At 43.4% G+C, this 17,507-nt stretch overlaps 1 protein-coding gene across 1 annotated transcript in view; it reads left to right on the top strand.

Annotated features, from left to right (window-relative positions):
* Window positions 1-340: 340 nt before the first annotated feature.
* LIFR (LIF receptor subunit alpha) overlaps window positions 341-17,507 on the top strand; it is a 141,161-nt gene continuing 123,994 nt past the window's right edge. The window contains exon 1 of the mRNA XM_063961221.1: window positions 341-543. The gene's annotated coding sequence lies outside the window, so the exon portion shown is untranslated. The remainder of the gene's footprint in view (window positions 544-17,507) is intronic.

Genomic DNA, 17,507 nt, shown 5'->3' with positions numbered 1-17,507 from the left:
CAATCCGCCCCTGGGTCGGAGTGACCCCCATTGTGTGTATACACACACAGCATCAGCTGTAATACATGCATTGTGTATACTGTTACACATACAGACACAGCATTATTATATGCATTGTGTATACATACAGACACAGCAGTAGTATATGCATTGTGTATACATTATTACACGTAGTAGTGTATGCATTTTGTGCACAGACACAGCAGTAGTATTACATCATGCATTGTGTATACACACACGCAGCAGCAGTAGTAGTACACTACACGCATACACACATGTCATAGTAGTACATGCATTGTGTACACAACACAGAGTAACACAGCAGCTGTGTGAGCGCTCCCGTCCCCGCCCCGGGGCAGCGGCAGGAGGCGGTACTGGGATCTGCTGTGTGTGTCCTGGGCGGTGACATCACTGTGTCCCGGTCTCCCGCAGCCTGGCATTGGGATTGTTGTGAGCGGCGGTGACCCAGGTGGCAGTGACTCATCCCCGCTACTCTCAGTCACTGCAGACGCGGCCAAGGAGGGACAGCAAGCGGCGTGCGGGGTGAGTGACCACCGGGGGCTGTGCGGGGAGCGGAGGCCCGGCTGCGGCTCCCAGGCTGGGAGGGGGTCCGGCTCAGTACTGCGCCCATTCTACAGTCTCCGTGTAACATATGGAGGAGCATGGGATGCGTATATATGCGTGTGATACACATGGGGTACATGTGCACTGTGTGTGACAGACATGCAGCATATACACTGTGTGTGTGTGATACATATATACACTGTGCTTGTGTGTTATACATATATATACTGTGTGTGTGTGTGTGTGTGTGATACATATATACACTGAGTGTGTGTGACAGACATGCAGCATATACACTGTGTGATACATATATACACTGTGCGTGTGTGTTATACATATATATACTGTGTGTGTGATACATATATATACACTGTGTGTGTTATACATATATACTGTGTGTGTGATACATATATATACACTGTGCGTGTGTGTTATACACACATATATATATATATATATATATATATATATAATACACTGTGTGTGTGTGATACATATATACACTGTGCGTGTGTTATACACATATATATATATATATATATATATATATATATATATATATACTGTGTGTGATACATATATACACTGTGTGTGTGTGTGTGTTATATATATATATATATATACTGTGTGTGTTATACATATATATACTGTGTGTGTGATACATATATACACTGAGTGTGTGTGACAGACATGCAGCATATACACTGTGTGATACATATATACACTGTGCGTGTGTGTTATACATATATATACTGTGTGTGTGTGATACATATATATACACTGTGCGTGTGTGTTATACATATATATATATATATATATATATATATATATACTGTGTGTGTGATACATATATACACTGTGCGTGTGTGTTATACATATATATATATATATATATATATATATATATATATATATATATACTGTGTGTGTGATACATATATACACAGTGTGTGTGACAGACATGTAGCATATACACTGTGTGTGTGATACATATACACTGTGCGTGTGTTTTCTACATATATATATATATATATATATATATATACTGTGTGTGTGATGCATAAATATACTGTGTGTGTGATACATATACACTGTGCGTGTGTGTTATACATATACTGTGTGTGTGTGATACATATATACACTGAGTGTGTGTGACACATATACATATGATACATATACACTGTGCGTGTGTGTGTTATATATATATATATATATATATATATATGTATATATATGTATATATACTGTGTGTGTGATACATATATACACTGAGTGTGTGTGACAGACATGTAGCATATACACTGTGTGTGTGATACATATACACTGTGCGTGTGTTTCCTACATATATATATATATATATATATATATATATATATATATATATATACTGTGTGTGTGATACATAAATATACTGTGTGTGTGATACATATATACACTGTATGACAGACATGTAGCATATACACTGCGTGATACATATATACACTGTACGTATGTGTGATATATACTGTGTGTGTGATAGATAGATAGATAGATATATATATATCTATATATCTATCTATCTCTATATATATATATCTATATATCTATAATATCATATCATTTCCACGAAAAGAGCCGCAGCACACTTCCAAGTCAATGTGTAGGTGCCAGGTCAGATAAATAATACAATACTGTCCTTAAACTGGAGAATCCCACAGGAACCAAGTTCAGGATAGACCAGCACACTATTCAATCATGAGAAAATCTTTCTGTATTTTTGTAAAGTGCAAAAAAATCAAATGCAAACATGCAGCACAAATAAATCAGCAGCAAAGGGTCATGTGCAATAGTATACTCAACATCTCAACAGCCGTTTCGTATGCCTTCATCAGGGAATTAATAAGCTCAGCATATTTGCTAAAGCACTGCTCGTCCTGCAGTGCAACAGAATAAAGTGCCAAGTGCACTTGGCACTTTATTCTGTTGCACTGCAGGACGAGCAGTGCTTTAGCAATATGCTGAGCTTATTAATCCCCTGATGAAGGCATACGGAACGGCTGTTGGGATGTTGAGTATACTATTGCACATGACACTTTGCTGCTGCATATGTGCATTTGATTTTTTGCACTTTACAAAAATATAGAAAGATTTTCTCATGATTGAATAGTGTGCTGGTCTATCCTGAACTTGGTTCCTGTGGGATTCTCTAGTTTCAGGACAGTATTATATATATATATATATATATAATATATATATATATATATATATATATATATATATATATAACAAAAGGGTCCTGTACTCGCATCAGTTATTCAAGGGTGGGTGCTATCCCAACAGAACGAAGTCCGCTGAATATATCGAAGTCCACATAGGTGGCGGGCGCACTCTCACTGATACAACGCTTCTTCAATGTTAATATTCTTTATTGTAGCCTCATGCAATCGACGTTTCGATCCTTCCACAGGATCTTTTTCAAGAAAGGCAATACGAAATCATTTGTTCTCAGTTTATACAATCATTAGAAAATGCCTATAAAAATACAAAATGAGAAAAGACTCAGCCTCCCAGGCCCCATATGCGATGGCAGAAAATCTCTATAGACTGGGTATCAATGCCCCGTTCATATAGTGACAGTGTTATTTTAAAAAAAGTGCTTAGTACCAGATAATATTTTGAAGTATTACACACCACCATTTTGTGTAATACTTCAAAATATTATCTGGTACTAAGCACTTTTTTTAAAATAACACTGTCACTATATGAACGGGGCATTGATACCCAGTCTATAGAGATTTTCTGCCATCGCATATGGGGCCTGGGAGGCTGAGTCTTTTCTCATTTTGTATTTTTATAGGCATTTTCTAATGATTGTATAAACTGAGAACAAATGATTTCGTATTGCCTTTCTTGAAAAAGATCATGTGGAAGGATCGAAACGTCGATTGCATGAGGCTACAATAAAGAATATTAACATTGAAGAAGCGTTGTATCAGTGAGAGTGCGCCCGCCACCTATGTGGACTTCGAGATATATATATATATATATATATATATGTATATGTGTGTGTGATACATATATACACAGTGTGTGTGTGACAGACATGTAGCATATACACTGTGCGTGTGTGATACATATACAAACCTGTATATACTGTGTGTGTGTGATACATATATACACTGAGTGTGTGTGACAGGCATGCAGCATATATACTGTGCATGATACATATATACATTGTGTGCGTGACAGGCATGCAGCATATATACTGTGCATGATACATATATACATTGTGTGCGTGACAGGCATGCAGCATATATTCTGTGCATGATACATATATACATTGTGTGTGTGACAGACATGCAGCATATACACTGTGAATGATACATATATACACTGAGTGTGTGTGACAGACATGTAGCATATACACTGTGTGTGATGCATATATACACTGTGTGTGTGTGTGTGTGTGTGTGTGTGTGTGTGTGTGTGTTACAGACATTCAGCATATACAGTGTATGATACTGCTGAGCGCTGGGAACCCGACAGCCGGGATATCGAATGCTTCCTGTGTGTGAGATTACACACACTGTGTGTGAGAGACAACAGCATATACACTGTGTGTGATATATAGTATATACTCAGTTGGGGGAGATGTACTAAGCCTGAAAAGTGATAAATATCACTGTGATAAAGCACCAGCCAATCGGCTCCTAACTGTCATTTTTCAAACACAGCCTGTGACATGGCAGTTAGGAGCCGATTGGCTGGTGCTTTATCACAGTGATATTTATCACTTTTCAGGCTTAGTACATCTCCCCTAATGACTGTGTGAGAGACATATTTACAGTATACGCTGTGTGTTAGAGACATGCAACATAATATACACTGTGTGTGTGATACATATATACACGGTGTGTGAGAGACTACAGCATATACACTGTGTAAGAAACATACAGCATATACACTTCGTGTGTTTGTGTGTGAGAGAGATACAACATATACACTGTGTATTATGTACACTGTGTGTGATATATACTGTATGTATGTATGTATGTATGTATGTATGTGTGATGCATATATATAGCAGTTCGTATATATTGAGATCACAAATCATATTGCACAGCAGTCTATTATGTGTGTGAGATACATATATTCACTGTGAGAAACATACAACATATACACGGTGTGTGATACATATAAACTGTACACTCTGTGGGAGACACAGCATATACACTGAGACATGCATGCAGCGTATTCACTGTGTGGGAGACATGCCTGCAGCGTATACACTGTGTGAGAGACATGCATGCAGCGTATACACTGTGTGTGGACCTGTCCAGTGCTGGATTAGTACTATGAGAATAGCAAGATGACTTTTCCTGTCTCTATAAAGCTGCGTACACACTAGTGCAGAGGTTCTCAAATGCGGTCTACAGTGTACATACACTTGATTGTGCGCTCCTGTGGGGGATTAGCAATGTACTTTGACCGTGCAGCAGGACCAAACAATCAGGCGATATCGTATGCAATTTGGTGTGAGTTGTATAGTGTGCACAGACAGATATGTTGGTTCGGTTTGACCTATGAAGACTGTACAGGCCATTGTTAAAATTAGTCATTGATCGTTCTAGTGTGTATAGGAGCAACAATAAATCGTATACAAACAAACCATGCGATATATCGTTCAGTTATCACTTGTTAAGCACTATATATACCATGCGGCGATTTGATGAATTATCTGTGCATTAATGTGATCACGCTTCTGGGCTTCTCTAAAAGATTAACTTGGTTTCATGTGGTTTATTTAAAAGTGTGATGAGTTTTTAATATTTCAAGATCTCTGTATGCGGAATCCTTCGTAACTTGTGGTGCTGGTAATAAATTGTGTACAGGTTGAATCTCCCATATCTGAGATGCTTGGGACCAGAAGTATTTTGGAATATTTGCATGCCATAATGAGATATCTTGGGGATAAGACACAAGTCTAAACACATACATTTATATACACCTTATTCACATATAGCCTGAAGGTAATGTTATACAATGTTTGTAATAATTTTGTGCATGAAAGAAAGTTTGTATACATGGAGCAATCAGAAAGCAAATGTCAATGTCTCAGTCCCACTCAGAAAAGTTTGGTTTTCAGATTTTCGGATATGGGAGTGTTTATCCGTAATATGACTTGTGGTGACCTCTGCGTTTGATCTGAAATCCTGGCCGTCACAATCCCGACTGTCAGGGTGCTGTCTTCTGGAAGTCTCTTATATGCAGACTGCTGTGTAATATGACTTTTACAGTTATCTCTTTTATACAGACGTGACTTGTGGAAGTCTCTGCGACAACTTACTTGTAATGGTACTTATCACACACATGCCTGTAATGGGTGTGGTTCGTTTTATCGACAGTATTTAGGTCGACAATGTTTAGGTCGACCACTATAGGTCGACATGTGCTAGGTCGACAGGCTTAAAGGTCGACATGAGGGGGGAAAAAAATGTTGGTGTCGTGTTCTTCGTAGAGTGACCGGGATCCCAAATTAGTGCACCGCGTCCCCTCGCATGGCTCGCGAGCTTCGGGCATGGTGCCTTCGCTCCGCTACCGCTTCGCTCGGCACACTTTACCGTTCCAATCGTAGTCCACGTGGATCGTTAAGTATGAAAAAATCCACAAAAAAAATAAAAATGTGAAAAACTCATGTCGACTCATGTCCGCGGTAGCGGAGCGAAGGCACCATGCCCGAAGCTCGCGAGCCATGCGAGGGGACGCGGTGCACTAATTTGGGATCCCGGTCACTCTACGAAGAAAACGACACCAAATTTTTTTTTCCCCTCATGTCGACCTTTAGACCTGTCGACCTAGCACATGTCGACCTAGAAACCCTGTCGACCTTCCATCCATGTCGACCTAGTGACTGTCGACCTATAGTGGTCGACCTAAACATTGTCGACCTTCAGACCGGATCCCGCCTGTAATAGCTCCTTTCCTTCTGTGGTCTCTATTAGCAGAATAACTTGTAATGTGTCTTGTGATTGCCTCGGTATACATTGTACCTTTTTAATGCAGTGCTTACCAAACTTTCTTCAATCACGGCGTCCTAGAGTATCAGCAGTTTTTTTCACGGTACCCCTAGGATAAATTTATTTAAATTTTTTTTTTAGAAATTTGAAGAAAAAAAATACTTAATTATTTGTGCATGCCTGTTACCTGTTAATAGTAACACATATTAATGTGTGTTTTTGTTTTTGTTTTTTTGTTTTGTATTTTTTGAGAATTTGTTTAGAGTAAAGTGTTACTGCTTTTGGTAGTCACACAAGAGTTTGTTTATTACTGTATGTGTTGTTTCTTTTATTTAGTTAGCTACATGAATATGATACATGTGAGCAGGTGGTGTTATTACTGTACAAATGAACATATAATTAGGATGCATATTACGAATTGTATAATTTGATAAGTAGGCAAATGGCCAAAATACTCTCAAAAACCATATTTGCAGGATTTACGGCTTTTATACCTTGATAAAGAGACCTCTTGGTTCTGTACATCTGAAGTATCGGAGATTGTGGGCCGGATTCAAATGTTTACCTCCCATCCACGAGCGCGCGCGCCCGCCGACGGTATTCTAATGTTGCTGCTGGCGGGCGCGACAAGTTAATTTCAGTTTGCTACCCCCGGGGGTAGCGAGCTGAAATCCGTGTAAAGAGACCCGTTTGGGTGCCCAAACGGTTCTTTTCACGACCGCGCCCATTACTTTAGTCAGGTTTAGCCGCTTTGTGCGCCTAAATCCGATTGTAATGGGCGTGATAATGGGGGGGCATTTTAATATGGCCTCTCTATCTCCCGTCACTTTAGACGGGAGATCAGGGGTGCAATAAGATTTGATTTTCCCCCCACTATGTATTAACGGTTGCATGGTCTCCCTACATAATAATTAGCTCTCCGTTGATTCACAGAGAAAGATTAAGGTGTTGCAATTGGTGGAGCAGAATATTATCCTGTACTGTTACAGGTGTACGAGGTGCTGCACAATACTGAAATGGTGCCCTGTGTCTGTTAAGAAAAATAATTGTTATTTTACTAATCATTGCTCACAAATAATTACCAGGCCAGACTTGTCCCTATATACTCTTCTGTAGACTACTAACCTGGCCTGGTGATTCGGGTGAGTTATCATTCTGCATGAGCAAAATGTGCAATCCATTCAGCCTCTTGTAACATAGTTGTATTGTGTCATTGGGGGTCATTCCGAGTTGATCGTAGCTGTGCTAAATTTAGCACAGCTACGATCGTTAACTCAGACATGCGGGGGGACGCCCAGCACAGGGCTAGTCCGCCCCGCATGTCAGTGACGGCCCCCCCACACAAATACAAAATCATCGCACAGAGGCGATGCCTTTTGTATTTGAGGAGTAATCACGCAGCCGCCGCGGCCCGCCCCCCCAACGGTCTGGCCACGCCTGCGTTGGCCGGACCACTCCCCCTAAACAGCGGCTTAACGCCGCCGTTCAGCCCCCTCCCGCCTAGCGACCGCCTCTGTCTCAGAGGTGATCGCTAGGTAACGAAAGATGCCATGCGCTGGCGCACTGCAACGCCGGCACCTGCGCAGTTCCGACCCGATCGCTGCGCCGCAACAAACTGCAGCGAGCGATCGGGTCGGAATGACCCCCATTGTGAGCAGGTCCTGAGACCTCTTTGTCTGCTAATACTAAAGGGGGGTACTGACGGGAGAGATGTGTGCCGAGCGATCTTAACACAGACCACTCAGCACACATCTCTCCCCGCACTCAGCACAGTGCGATGTGCTGAGCGAGGGGGGGCGACGACTGGGGGCCGTGTGAAGTGAGCGACCCGCAAGATTGAGCCTGCATCTAGCACCGGCGATAGCGCTATCGCTGGGGGACATACACATGGCAGATCCGTGCTTAAAATCTAAGCAATCTAGTCAGATTGCTTAGATTTTAAACACTGATCTCTCTGTGTGTACCCCTCTTTAGTCTTGTTTTATTACTGTGTTTTGTTATCAAGTATGCCGGCGATGTAGAAATAAGTGTTATTAACCTTGTAAGAAAAGTAAGTATATTGGGGTAGTCACTGATTAGTCATCTATCCGCATTATTTTTGGTCTGATTGCTCGGCATGCGGCACACTATACATTCAGACTAAAGGAGATATTTCTCAAAGCTTGGAGAGAGATAACGGGAGGGTATGTATCAAAGTTTATAGAGATAATGTACCAACCAATCAGCTCCTGACTGACATTTTTCAAACATTGGGGATAATTCAGAGTTGATTGCAGCAAGAAAATTTGTTAGCAGTTGGGCAAAACCATGTGCACTGCAGGGGAGGCAGATATAACATTTACAGAGAGAGTTAGATTTGGGTGGGTTATATTGTTTCTGTGCAGGGAAAATACCGGGTGCTTTATTTTTACACTACAATTTTTAGATTTCAGTTTGAATATACCCCACCCAAATCTGTCTCTCTCTGCACATGTTATATCTGCTCCCCCTGCAGTGCACATGGTTTTGCCCAACTGCTAACAAATTTGCTGCTGCGATCAACTCTGAATTAGGCCCACTGCCTGTAAAATTACAGAAGCTGATTGGTACTTGATGTTTCCACTTTATTGTCAAGCTTTGGTAAATATCGCCCTAAAAGGCTAGATTTTGGGTTAGACCGTTGCTTACGCCTAGTTACCTCATTAGTGATGCACAGTTTTTTTATTTGGCAGTATAACAATATGGAGATTCCTATAAGATAGCTGCAACCAAGTCATATTCCTTATCTCAGCAGCTGTAAACATTAGAGATAAACTTGTCCTGAGAACTCCAGAACATGTACATTTTCTATATCCACGGTTGCGTGACTAATAGTGTAGCCAAGTTTCTGACCTCCAAAATCATAAATTTAACGACCTTCTATTCGCTCAGGTTAGCGGAAAGAGAATAAGGGCCGGCATAATGAAATAAGTGCACAAAGGGTGTTGGCGTGGTCAGGAAGGTAGTACTCTCAAGAATATATCACATTCCAGGACAAACATTCACACTGTTGGACGGGAAGTCTTGGAGCAATGTAATAGAATTTTAGGGAAAGAGTCGTAGGTGCTTGGAGCAAGATTCTTGCAGATGTACTTGAATAAATCTAGATTGGAAAATAAAACTTGAATTAAAAGATGGTTAGTCGGCTCCTGTCTTCACATATCGCACATTGCGGAGTGATACATCGAAAGTGGTAAAAAATATCATGCGATCACGCCGCAATTCGATAAATATTAAGTTGCGCACATACTATCTTGAGACGCGAGATTCAACCGGCGTGCCCGCGCATTGCATCACAAGGTACCTAAAATGTGCATACAATCCCCCGATTTCTCTCACAGATCCAGTCAAAATCGAAGGCTAGTACCGATTATCTCACAAGTGTATGGGCACCATAACTCGTGTTTATCTGCCATCAACATTGGGTCATTTACAAAATCTGGTGCACGGGATCCGGGTCTATGCTCCGTAACAACTAGTCAGAATTTCATTTCATCTTCTAAATTGTACTAGGAAAAATGCTGATAGGCAAAGGATTGGTGACTCTGTATTCAGGATAGGGATGGCCATCGACCATCGATGATTCAAAATCATTGATGATTTATAGCCAATGTAGAATACTTTTGCCATCGATGGGGGAGAACCAGATGGTTTCCCTCCATCGATGGAAAGGTATAACCAAATATATATTTTTTATGTGGTGACAGGACACGGAGCATAGCTCCGCCCCTGACACATGCCTGTATTCTGATTGGCCCATGTGCCAGTCAGTGGAAAAACAGGGATGACCATCGATGGTTATCCACTGCATAGTTGGCAGCCATCGATGGTTACTTTAGTTTCCATAATGCCATCAATGGCCATCCCTAATTCAGGATACCCTTTGTGGCAGAAAATAAGTTGTTTGGATACATTTTTTTTGATGTCAACTATTCTATGATACATGCATGCAAACCTGTTTGTGATACTAGCCTGATTCTGATTTTCCTACCTCTTTTCAAATGGAATAACTTCAGCTGAATTAGTTCACCTGCGTTCCAAAAAAATGTCTCTTTAATCCAGTCTATTCTGTAACAGAAAATAATTGGGAAAAGCAGTTGCTGAATGCGACGCTTCACACAGTTCTGTCAGCAAGTATAAATACTGTATGTACTACTGCAGGGAGCAACAACTGTTTCAGTGCTTCCCACATCAGTAAGACCTACAAAGTGAGACCTGCCATAAATTACCTACTTACGTTTTTATACGTCCATAAAATGACACGCTTTACTGCACAAACTAACAAAAGCAAAGATCTGCGTAACCCAGGGCTGTGTGTGGGGTCCAAACAAAACAATTCTCAAAAACAAGGATTGTGATAATTGTTTTTTTATTTTTAAGCTTTTTTTATAGCCAATATTATGGTCATGCACTCTCATTAAGTGCTTTCTTACTGTAATCAATAGCTTTCATTACTGAATGACCACCCTCTGTTCTAATTAGCATGGCAATTGATTTTTGCTTTTAGTTTTTTTTTTTTTTTTGCATTTAATAGGCATGACCGGTGCTCATTTTATACAGGTCCTCCAATATTTAATCAGGTGTCCTATACAACTTATTAAAATGAGAAATTTGGGTTAATAATAATCTTTTCTCTATCGTCCTAGTGGATGCTGGGGTTCCTGAAAGGACCATGGGGAATAGCGGCTCCGCAGGAGACAGGGCACAAAAAGTAAAGCTTTTCCGATCAGGTGGTGTGCACTGGCTCCTCCCCCTATGACCCTCCTCCAGACTCCAGTTAGATTTTTGTGCCCGGCCGAGAAGGGTGCAATCTAGGTGGCTCTCCTAAAGAGCTGCTTAGAGAAAGTTTAGCTAGGTTTTTTATGTTACAGTGATTCCTGCTGGCAACAGGATCACTGCAGCGAGGGACTGAGGGGAGAAGGAGTCAACTCACCTGCGTGCAGGATGGATTGGCTTCTTGGCTACTGGACATCAAGCTCCAGAGGGACGATCACAGGTACAGCCTGGATGGTCACCGGAGCCGCGCCGCCGGCCCCCTTGCAGATGCTGAAGACAGAAGAGGTCCAGAATCGGCGGCTGAAGACTCCTGCAGTCTTCTAAAGGTAGCGCACAGCACTGCAGCTGTGCGCCATTTTCCTCTCAGCACACTTCACACGGCAGTCACTGAGGGTGCAGGGCGCTGGGAGGGGGGCGCCCTGGGAGGCAAAATGAGTACCTATAAAGGCTAAAAATACCTCACATATAGCCCTAGAGGCTATATGGAGATATTTAACCCCTGCCTGATTTCTCAAAATAGCGGGAGACGAGCCCGCCGGAAAAGGGGCGGGGCCTATCTCCTCAGCACACGGCGCCATTTCCTCTCACAGCTCCGCTGGTCAGGACGGCTCCCAGGTCTCTCCCCTGCACTGCACTACAGAAACAGGGTAAAACAGAGAGGGGGGGCAAATTTATGGCGATATTTTTATATAACAAAGCAGCTATAGGGGAGCACTTATTATAAGGCTATCCCTGATATATATATAGCGCTTTTGGTGTGTGCTGGCAAACTCTCCCTCTGTCTCCCCAAAGGGCTAGTGGGTCCTGTCTTCATTAGGAGCATTCCCTGTGTGTCTGCTGTGTGTCGGTACGTGTGTGTCGACATGTATGAGGACGATATTGGTGTGGAGGCGGAGCAATTGCCAAATATGGGGATGTCACCTCCTAGGGGGTCGACACCAGAATGGATGCCTTTATTTATGGAACTACGGGATAGTGTCAACACGCTAAAGCAGTCGTTTGACGACATGAGACGGCCGGACAATCAATTAGTGCCTGTCCAGGCGACTCAAACACCGTCAGGGGCTGTGAAACGCCCTTTGCCTCAGTCGGTCGACACAGACCCAGACACAGGCGATGACTCCAGTGGTGACGGTGACGAATCAACCGTATTTTCCAGTAGGGCCACACGTTATATGATTTTGGCAATGAAGGAGGCGTTACATTTAGCTGATACTACAGGTACCACTAAACAGGGTATTATGTGGGGTATGAAAAAACTACCTATAGTTTTTCCTGAATCAGAAGAACTAAATGACGTGTGTAATGAAGCGTGGGTTGCCCCTGATAAAAAGCTGATAATTTCAAAGAAATTATTGGCATTATACCCTTTCCCGCCAGAGGTTAGGGAGCGCTGGGAAACACCTCCTAGGGTGGACAAGGCGCTAACACGCTTATCTAAACAAGTGGCGTTACCCTCTCCTGAGACGGCCGCACTTAAAGATCCATCAGATAGGAGGATGGAAAATATCCAAAAAAGTATATACACACATGCAGGTGTTATACTACGACCAGCTGTAGCAACTGCCTGGATGGGCAGTGCGGGGGTAGTTTGGTCAGAATCCCTGATTGAAAATATTGATACCCTGGACAGGGACAATATTTTACTGTCGTTAGAACAAATAAAGGATGCATTTCTTTATATGCGTGATGCACAGAGGGATATATGCACACTGGCATCACGGGTAAGTGCTATGTCCATTTCGGCCAGAAGAGCTTTATGGACGCGACAGTGGACAGGCGATGCGGATTCAAAACGGCATATGGAAGTTTTGCCGTATAAGGGGGAGGAGTTATTTGGAGTCGGTCTATCAGATTTGGTGGCCACGGCTACAGCCGGGAAATCCACCTTTCTACCTCAAGTCACTCCCCAACAGAAAAAGGCACCGACTTTTCAACCGCAGCCCTTTCGTTCCTTTAAAAATAAGAGAGCAAAGGGCTATTCATATTTGCCACGAGGCAAAGGTCGAGGGAAGAGACAGCAACACGCAGCTCCTTCCCAGGATCAGAAGCCCTCCCCGGCTTCTACAAAAGCCTCAGCATGACGCTGGGGCTTCTCAAGCGGACTCGGGGACGGTGGGCGGTCGTCTCAAAAATTACAGCGCGCAGTGGGCTCACTCGCAAGTAGATCCCTGGATCCTGCAGATAATATCTCAGGGATACAGGTTGGAATTAGAGACAGATCCACCTCGCCGTTTCCTGAGGTCTGCTTTACCAACGTCCCCCTCCGAAAGGGAGACGGTGCTGGAAGCCATTCACAAGCTGTACTCTCAGCAGGTGATAGTCAAGGTACCTCTTCTGCAACAAGGGAAGGGGTATTATTCCACTCTTTTTGTGGTACCGAAGCCGGATGGCTCGGTAAGGCCTATTCTAAATCTGAAGTCCTTGAACCTGTACATAAAGAAGTTCAAGTTCAAAATGGAGTCACTCAGAGCAGTGATAGCGAACCTGGAAGAGGGGGACTTTATGGTATCCTTGGACATCAAGGATGCGTATCTCCACGTTCCAATTTACCCCTCACACCAGGGGTACCTCAGGTTCGTTGTACAAAACTGTCACTATCAGTTTCAGACGCTGCCGTTCGGATTGTCCACGGCACCTCGGATCTTTACAAAGGTAATGGCCGAGATGATGATTCTTCTTCGAAGAAAAGGCATATTAATTATCCCATACTTGGACGATCTCCTAATAAGGGCGAGGTCCAGAGAACAGCTAGAGATGGGATTAGCACTGTCTCAAGAAGTGCTAAAACAGCACGGGTGGATTCTGAATATTCCAAAATCCCAGTTAATGCCGACAACTCGTCTGCTGTTCCTAGGGATGATTCTGGACACGGTTCAGAAAAAGGTTTTTCTCCCGGAGGAAAAAGCCAAGGAGTTATCCGAGCTTGTCAGGAACCTCCTAAAACCAGGAAAGGTGTCTGTACATCAATGCACAAGAGTCCTGGGAAAAATGGTGGCTTCTTACGAAGCGATTCCATTCGGCAGATTCCACGCAAGAATTTTCCAAAGGGATCTGTTGGACAAATGGTCAGGGTCGCATCTTCAGATGCACCTACGGATAACCCTGTCTCCAAGGACAAGGGTGTCTCTTCTGTGGTGGTTGCAGAGTGCTCATCTATTGGAGGGCCGCAGATTCGGCATACAGGATTGGATCCTGGTGACCACGGACGCCAGCCTGAGAGGCTGGGGAGCAGTCACACAAGGAAGAAACTTCCAGGGAGTATGGACGAGCCTGGAAACGTCTCTTCACATAAACATTCTGGAACTAAGAGCAATATACAATGCTCTAAACCAGGCAGAACCTCTGCTTCAGGGAAAACCGGTATTGATCCAGTCGGACAACATCACGGCAGTCGCCCATGTGAACAGACAGGGCGGCACAAGAAGCAGGAGGGCAATGGCAGAAGCTGCAAGGATTCTTCGCTGGGCAGAGAATCATGTGATAGCACTGTCAGCAGTGTTCATCCCGGGAGTGGACAACTGGGAAGCAGACTTCCTCAGCAGACACGATCTTCACCCGGGAGAGTGGGGACTTCATCCAGAAGTCTTCCACATGCTGGTAACCCGTTGGGAAAGACCAATGGTGGACATGATGGCGTCTCGCCTCAACAAAAAACTGGACAGGTATTGCGCCAGGTCAAGAGATCCGCAGGCAATAGCTGTGGACGCGCTGGTAACGCCTTGGGTGTACCAGTCGGTGTATGTGTTTCCTCCTCTGCCTCTCATACCAAAAGTATTGAGAATTATACGGCAAAGAGGCGTAAGAACGATACTAGTGGTTCCGGATTGGCCAAGGAGGACTTGGTACCCGGAACTTCAAGAGATGATCACGGAAGATCCGTGGCCTCTACCTCTAAGGAGGGACTTGCTTCAGCAGGGTCCCTGTCTGTTTCAAGACTTACCGCGGCTGCGTTTGACGGCATGGCGGTTGAACGCCGGATCCTAAAGGAAAGAGGCATGCCGGAAGAAGTCATTCCTACTTTGATTAAAGCAAGGAAGGAAGTAACCGTGCAACATTATCACCGAATTTGGCGAAAATATGTTGCGTGGTGCGAAGATCGGAGTGCTCCGACGGAGGAATTTCAACTGGGTCGATTCCTACATTTCCTGCAATCAGGATTGTCAATGGGTCTCAAATTGGGATCTATTAAGGTTCAAATTTCGGCCCTGTCGATTTTCTTTCAAAAAGAATTGGCTTCAGTCCCTGAAGTCCAGACCTTTGTTAAGGGAGTGCTGCATATACAGCCTCCTGTGGTGCCTCCAGTGGCACCGTGGGATCTAAATGTGGTTTTGGACTTCCTAAAATCTCATTGGTTCGAACCACTAAAAAAGGTGGATTTGAAATATCTCACATGGAAAGTGACCATGCTTCTAGCCCTGGCTTCTGCCAGGAGAGTGTCAGAATTGGCAGCTTTATCTTACAAAAGCCCATATCTGATTTTCCATTCGGACAGGGCAGAACTGCGGACTCGTCCGCATTTTCTCCCTAAGGTGGTGTCGGCATTTCATCTGAACCAGCCTATTGTAGTGCCTGCGGCTACAAGTGACTTGGAGGACTCCAAGTTACTGGACGTTGTCAGAGCATTAAAAATATATATATTGCAAGGACAGCTGGAGTCAGAAAATCTGACTCGTTGTTTATATTGTATGCACCCAACAAGATGGGTGCTCCTGCGTCTAAGCAGACGATTGCTCGTTGGATCTGTAGCACAATCCAACTTGCACATTCTGTGGCAGGCTTGCCACAGCCTAAATCTGTAAAGGCCCACTCCACAAGGAAGGTGGGCTCATCTTGGGCGGCTGCCCGAGGGGTCTCGGCATTACAACTTTGCCGAGCAGCTACGTGGTCAGGGGAGAACACGTTTGTAAAATTTTACAAATTTGATACTCTGGCTAAGGAGGACCTGGAGTTCTCTCATTCGGTGCTGCAGAGTCATCCGCACTCTCCCGCCCGTTTGGGAGCTTTGGTATAATCCCCATGGTCCTTTCAGGAACCCCAGCATCCACTAGGACGATAGAGAAAATAAGATTTTACTTACCGATAAATCTATTTCTCGGAGTCCGTAGTGGATGCTGGGCGCCCATCCCAAGTGCGGATTATCTGCATAAGTTGTACATAGTTATTGTTAACTAATTCGGGTTATTGTTAAAGGAAGCCATCTTTCAGAGGCTCCGCTGTTATCATACTGTTAACTGGGTTTAGATCACAAGTTGTACGGTGTGATTGGTGTGGCTGGTATGAGTCTTACCCGGGATTCAAAATCCTCCCTTATTGTGTACGCTCGTCCGGGCACAGTACCTAACTGGAGTCTGGAGGAGGGTCATAGGGGGAGGAGCCAGTGCACACCACCTGATCGGAAAAGCTTTACTTTTTGTGCCCTGTCTCCTGCGGAGCCGCTATTCCCCATGGTCCTTTCAGGAACCCCAGCATCCACTACGGACTCCGAGAAATAGATTTATCGGTAAGTAAAATCTTATTATAATGACTTACCACACCATGGAAGCAAAAAATTCTGTGGGCTGAACCAGTATTTGAGAATGCTGACTGTCAATTGGCTAGGAATGAGTGACATCACTGAGGCATAAGGTGCGTTATTCCTGGCAACTCGGTTGCATACTAGTAAATGCTCAGGCACTCATTTATTAATATTATCTTTTATATAATCCCAGCATATCATGCGGAGAATGTTTTGATCCATCATATCAGTCCCTGTCCTATTGGAGCTTGTAATCTAAATTCTCTACGTCAGATGCACAGTTGGTGCTCGGTAAAAAGGTTCTATACGCCATATCAACTGCTCAATCGTGTGATGTTTTTGGTATTAAAGTGGATTAGAAAAATTTTCTCACATGTTCTTAATTGCAGATTTGTAAAGCATCAGTTTTTGCATGCGCCATTACAGGTTAGGTTAGTATTGCTCATGTGCGGTTAACAAAAGAACAAAACACACTGACGCATTCGCACATCGGGGATCAGGTAAGTTTATAGCAGCAGCAGCATCATCTGGCTTTTTGAATTGATTCTTTCAAAACATCACGGATCTGATTCTGCGTCGCATGCAAAGTTCACGAAGGTGAGCGATCTTTTTGCTCCTAGGTGTACGTGAAAATC

The sequence above is a fragment of the Pseudophryne corroboree genome, chromosome 1 (assembly GCF_028390025.1).
Source record: "Pseudophryne corroboree isolate aPseCor3 chromosome 1, aPseCor3.hap2, whole genome shotgun sequence".
NCBI classification, from domain to species: Eukaryota; Metazoa; Chordata; class Amphibia; order Anura; family Myobatrachidae; genus Pseudophryne; species Pseudophryne corroboree.
The sequence above is the reverse complement of the archived record's forward strand: the minus strand, read 5'-3'. Positions and strand labels throughout refer to the sequence as shown.